Below are 6,836 nucleotides of genomic sequence, written 5' to 3'. Positions count from 1 at the left end.
TACACCTCACTACACATATGTTTCCTTGCCATAGATCACATTCTTGGATTTATGGTGGAGACCATTTCTTGGTCAAAAATCCGTAGGTGTTAGCCTTCAGTTTCATTGAAAATGGTCGTTCATGGCTATTTTCGATAAAAATTAGGGTTGTGTAGCCATTGATCTTCGACCAGAGGCTCATACACCTCACCCCACATATGTTTCCTTGCCCTAGATCACATTCATGGATTTCTGGTGGAGACCATTTCTTGGTCAAAAATCCGTAGGTGTTAGCCTTCGGTATTATTCAAAATGGTCGTTCATGGCTATTTTCGACAAAAATGGGGGTTGTGTGGCCATTGATCATCGACCAGAGGCTCAAACACCTCACCCCACATATGTTTCCTTGACATAGATCACATTCTTGGATTTCTGGTGGATACCATTTCTTGGTCAAAAATCCGTAGGTGTTAGCCTCTAGTATTATTGAAAATGGTCGCTCATGGCTATTTTCATAAAAAATGGGGGTTGTGTGGCCATTTATCATCGACTAGAGGCTCATAAACCTCACCCCACATATGTTTCCTTGCCATAGATCACATTCTTGGATTTCTGGTGGAGACCATTTCTTGGTCAAAAACTTGTACGTGTTAGCCTTCGATATTATTAAAAATGGTCGTTCATGGCTATTTTTTGCAAAATGGGGGTTGTGTGGCCATTGATCATCGACTAGAGGCTCGTACACCTCACCCCACATATGTTTCCTTGCCATAGATCACATTCTTGGATTTCTGGTGGAGACCATTTCTTGGGCAAAAATCCGAATGTGTTAGCCTTTGGTATTTTTGAAAATGGTCATTCATGGCTATTTTCGAGAAAAATGGGGGTTGTGTGGCCATTGATCTTCGACCAGAGGCTCATACACCTCACTACACATATGTTTCCTTGCCATAGATCACATTCTTGGATTTATGGTGGAGACCATTTCTTGGTCAAAAATCCATAAGTGTTAGCCTTCAGTGTCATTGAAAATGGTCGTTCATGGCTATTTTCGACAAAAAATAGGGTTGTGTGGCCATTGATCGTCGACCAGAGGCTCATACACCTCACCCCACATATGTTTCCTTGCCGTAGATCACATTCTTGGATTTCTGGTGGAGACCATTTCTTGGTCAAAAATCCGTAGGTGTTATCCTTCGGTATTATTGAAAATGGTCGTTCATGGCTATTTTCGACAAAAATGGGGGTTGTGTGGCCATTGATCATCGACTAGAGGCTCATACACCTCACCCACATATGTTTCCTTGCCATAGATCACATTCTTGGATTTCTGGTGGAGACCATTTCTTGGTCAAAAATCCGTAGGTGTTAGCCTCTAGTATTATTGAAAATGGTCGCTCATGGCTATTTTCATAAAAAATGGGGGTTGTGTGGCCATTTATCATCGACTAGAGGCTCATAAACCTCACCCCGCATATGTTTCCTTGCCATAGATCACATCCTTGGATTTCTGGTGGAGACCATTTCTTGGTCAAAAACTCGTACGTGTTAGCCTTCGGTATTATTGAAAATGGTCGTTCATGGCTATTTCCGGCAAAATGGGGGTTGTGTGGCCATTGATCATTGACCAGAGGCTCGTACACCTCACCCCACATATGTTTCCTTGCCATAGATCAAATTCTTGAATTTCTGGTGGAGACCATTTCTTGGGCAAAAATCTGAATGTGTTAGCCTTTGGTATTTTTGAAAATGGTCATTCATGGCTATTTTCGACAAAAATGGGGGTTGTGTGGCCATTGATCTTCGACCAGAGGCTCATACACCTCACTACACATATGTTTCCTTGCCATAGATCACATTCTTGGATTTATGGTGGAGACCATTTCTTGGTCAAAAATCCGTAGGTGTTAGCCTTCAGTGTCATTGAAAATGGTCGTTCATGGCTATTTTCGACAAAAATTAGGGTGTGTGGCCATTGATCGTCGACCAGAGGCTCATACACCTCACCCCACATATGTTTCCTTGTCGTAGACCACACTCTTGGATTTCTGGAGGAGTCCATTTCTTGGTCAAAAATCCGTAGGTGTTAGTCTTCGGTATTATTGAAAATGGTCGTTCATGGCTATTTTCGACAAAAATGGGGGTTGTGTGGCCATTGATCATCGACCAGAGGCTCAAACACCTCACCCCACATATGTTTCCTTGCCATAGATCACATTCTTGGATTTCTGGTGGAGACCATTTCTTGGTCAAAAATCCGTAGGTGTTAGCCTCTAGTATTATTGAAAATGGTCGCTCATGGCTATGTTCATAAAAAATGGGGGTTGTGTGGCCATTTATCATCGACTAGAGGCTCATAAACCTCACCCCACATATGTTTCCTTGCCATAGATCACATTCTTGGATTTCTGGTGGAGACCATTTCTTGGTCAAAAACTCGTACGTGTTAGCCTTCGGTATTATTGAAAATGGTCGTTCATGGCTATTTTCGGCAAAATGGGGGTTGTGTGGCCATTGATCATCGACCAGAGGCTCGTACACCTCACCCCACATATGTTTCCTTGCCATAGATCACATTCTTGAATTTCTAGTGGAGACCATTTCTTGGGCAAAAATCCGAATGTGTTAGCCTTTGGTATTTTTGAAAATGGTTATTCATGGCTATTTTCGACAAAAATGGGGGTTGTGTGGCCATTGATCTTCGACCAGAGGCTCATACACCTCACTACACATATGTTTCCTTGCCATAGATCACATTCTTGGATTTATGGTGGAGACCATTTCTTGGTCAGAAATCCATAAGTGTTAGCCTTTAGTGTCATTGAAAATGGTCGTTCATGGCTATTTTCGACAAAAATGGGGGTTGTGTGGCCATTGATCATCGACCAGAGGCTCGTACACTTCACCCCACATATGTTTTCTTTCCATAGATCACATTCTTGGATTTCTAGAGGAGACCATTCCTTGGTCAAAAATCTATTGGTGTTAGCCTTCGGTATTATTGAAAATGGTCATTCATGGCTATTTTCGACAAAAATGTGGCCAATGATCATCGACCAGAGGCTCGTACACCTCACCCCACATATGTTTCCTTGCCATAGATCACATTCTTGGATTTCCGGTGGAGACCATTTATTGGTCAAAAATCTGTATGTGTTAGCCTTCAGTATTATTGAAAATGGTCGTTCATGGCTATTTTCGACAAAAATGGGGTTTGTGAGCCTCTGGTCGATAAATAGCCATGAACGACCATTTTCAATAGTACCGAAGGCTAAAACATTCAGATTTTTGACCAAGAAATTTTCTCCACCAGAAATCAAAGAATGTGGTCTATGGCAAGGAAACATATGTGGGGTGAGGTTTACGAGCCTCTGGTCGATGATCAATGGCCACACAACCACCATTTTTGTCGAAAATAGCCATGAATGACCATTTTCAATAATACTGAAGGCTAACACGTACAGATTTTTGACCAATAAATGGTCTCCACCGGAAATCCAAGAATGTGATCTATGGCAAGGAAACATATGTGGGGTGAGGTGTACGAGCCTCTGGTCGATGATCATTGGCCACACAACCCCCATTTTTGTCGAAAATAGCCATGAACGACCATTTTCAATAATACCGAAGGCTAACACGTACGAATTTTTGACCAAGAAATGGTCTCCACCAGAAATCCAAGAATGTGATCTATGGCAAGGAAACATATGTGGGGTGAATTGCACGAGCCTCTGGTCGATGATAAATGGCCACACAGCCCCCATTTTAGTCGAAAATAGCCATGAACCACCATTTTCAATAATACCAAAGGCTAACACCAACATATTTTTGACCAAGGAATGGTCTCCTCTAGAAATCCAAGAATGTGATCTATGGAAAGAAAACATATGTGGGGTGAAGTGTACGAGCCTCTGGTCGATGATCAATGGCCACACAACCCCCATTTTTGTCGAAAATAGCCATGAACGACCATTTTCAATGACACTAAAGGCTAACACCTATGGATTTCTGACCAAGAAATGGTCTCCACCATAAATCCAAGAATGTGATCTATGGCAAGGAAACATATGTGTAGGTGTATGAGCCTCTGGTCGAAGATCAATGGCAACACAACCCCCATTTTTGTCGAAAATAGCCATGAATGACCATTTTCAAAAATACCAAAGGCTAACACATTCGGATTTTTGCCCAAGAAATGGTCTCCAGCAGAAATCCAAGAATGTGATCTATGGCAAGGAAACATATGTGGGGTGAGGTGTACGAGCCTCTGGTCGATGATCAATGGCCACACAACCCCCATTTTGCCGAAAATAGCCATGAACGACCATTTTCAATAATACCGAATGCTAACACGTACGAGTTTTTGACCAAGAAATGGTCTCCACCAGAAATCCAAGAATGTGATCTATGGAAAGGAAACATATGTGGGGTGAGGTTTATGAGCCTCTAGTCGATGATAAATGGCCACACAACCCCCATTGTTTATGAAAATAGCCATGAGCGACCATTTTCAATAATACTAGAGGCTAACACATACGGATTTTTGACCAAGAAATGGTCTCCACCAGAAATCCAAGAATGTGATCTATGGCAAGGAAACATATGTGGGGTGAGGCGTATGAGCCTCTGGTCGATGATCAATGGCCACACAACCCCCATTTTTGTCGAAAATAGCCATGAATGACCATTTTCAATAATACCGAAGGCTAAAACCTACGGATTTTTGACCAAGAAATGGTCTCCACCAGAGATCCAAGAATGTGATCTACGACAAGAAAACATATGTGGGGTGAGGTGTATGAGCCTCTGGTCGACGATCAATGGCCACACAATCCTAATTTTTGTCGAAAATAGCCATGAACGACCATTTTCAATGACACTGAAGGCTAACACCTACGGATTTTTGACCAAGAAATGGTCTCCACCATAAATCCAATAATGTGATCTATGGCAAGGAAACATATGTGTAGTGAGGTGTATGAGCCTCTGGTCGAATATCAATGGCCACACAACCCCCATTTTTGTCGAAAATTGCCCTGAATGACCATTTTCAAAAATACCAAAGGCTAACACATTCGTATTTTTGCCCAAGAAATGGTCTCCACCAGAAATCCATGAATGTGATATATGGCAAGGAAACATATGTGGGGTGAGGTGTATGAGCCTCTGGTCGATGATCAATGGCCACACAACCCCCATTTTGCCGAAAATAGCCATGAACGACCATTTTCAATAATACCGAAGGCTAACACGTACGAGTTTTTGACCAAGAAATGGTCTCCACCAGAAATCCAAGAATGTGATCTATGGCGAGGAAACATATGTGGGGTGAAGTTTATGAGCCTCTAGTCGATGATAAATGGCCACACAACCCCCATTTTTTATGAAAATAGCCATGAGTGACCATTTTCAATAATACTAGAGGCTAACACCTACGGATTTTTGACCAAGAAATGGTCTCCACCAGAAATCCAAGAATGTGATCTATGGCAAGGAAACATATGTGGGGTGAGGTGTATGAGCCTCTTGTCGAAGATCAATGGCCACACAACCCCCATTTTGTCGAAAATAGCCATGAACGACCATTTTCAATAATACCGAAGGATAACACCTACGGATTTTTGACCAAGAAATTGTCTCCACCAGAAATGCAAGAATGTGATCTACGGCAAGGAAACATATGTGGGGTGAGGTGTATGAGCCTCTGGTCGACGATCAATGGCCACACAACCCTAATTTTTGTCGAAAATAGCCATGAACGACCATTTTCAATGACACTGAAGGCTAACACCTACAAATTTTTGACCAAGAAATGGTCTCCACCATAAATCCAAGAATGTGATCTATGGCAAGGAAACATATGTGTAGTTTGGTGTATGAGCCTCTGGTCGAAGATCAATGGCCACACAACCCCCATTTTTGTCGAAAATAGCCATGAATGACCATTTTAAAAAATACCAAAGGCTAACACATTCGGATTTTTGCCCAAGAAATGGTCTCCACCAGAAATCCAAGAATGTGATATATGGCAAGGAAACATATGTGGGGTGAGGTGTACGAGCCTCTGGTCGATGATCAATGGCCACACAACCCCCATTTTGCCGAAAATAGCCATGAACGACCATTTTCAATAATACCGAAGGCTAACACGTACGAGTTTTTGACCAAGAAATGGTCTCCACCAGAAATCCAAGAATGTGATCTATGGCAAGGAAACATATGTGGGGTGAGGTGTATGAGCCTCTTGTCGAAGATCAATGGCCACACAACCCCCATTTTGTCGAAAATAGCCATGAACGACCATTTTCAATAATACCGAAGGATAACACCTACGGATTTTTGACCAAGAAATTGTCTCCACCAGAAATGCAAGAATGTGATCTACGGCAAGGAAACATATGTGGGGTGAGGTGTATGAGCCTCTGGTCGACGATCAATGGCCACACAACCCTAATTTTTGTCGAAAATAGCCATGAACGACCATTTTCAATGACACTGAAGGCTAACACCTACAATTTTTTAACCAAGAAATGGTCTCCACCATAAATCCAAGAATGTGATCTATGGCAAGGAAACATATGTGTAGTTTGGTGTATGATCCTCTGGTCGAAGATCAATGGCCACAGAACCCCTATTTTTGTCGAAAATAGCCATGAATGACCATTTTAAAAAATACCAAAGGCTAACACATTCGGATTTTTGCCCAAGAAATGGTCTCCACCAGAAATCCAAGAATGTGATATATGGCAAGGAAACATATGTGGGGTGTGGTGTACGAGCCTCTGGTCGATGATCAATGGCCACACAACCCCCATTTTGCCGAAAATAGCCATGAACGACCATTTTCAATAATACCG

Source organism: Zea mays, chromosome 8 (assembly GCF_902167145.1).
Source record: "Zea mays cultivar B73 chromosome 8, Zm-B73-REFERENCE-NAM-5.0, whole genome shotgun sequence".
NCBI lineage: Eukaryota > Viridiplantae > Streptophyta > Magnoliopsida > Poales > Poaceae > Zea > Zea mays.
The sequence above is the reverse complement of the archived record's forward strand: the minus strand, read 5'-3'. Positions refer to the sequence as shown.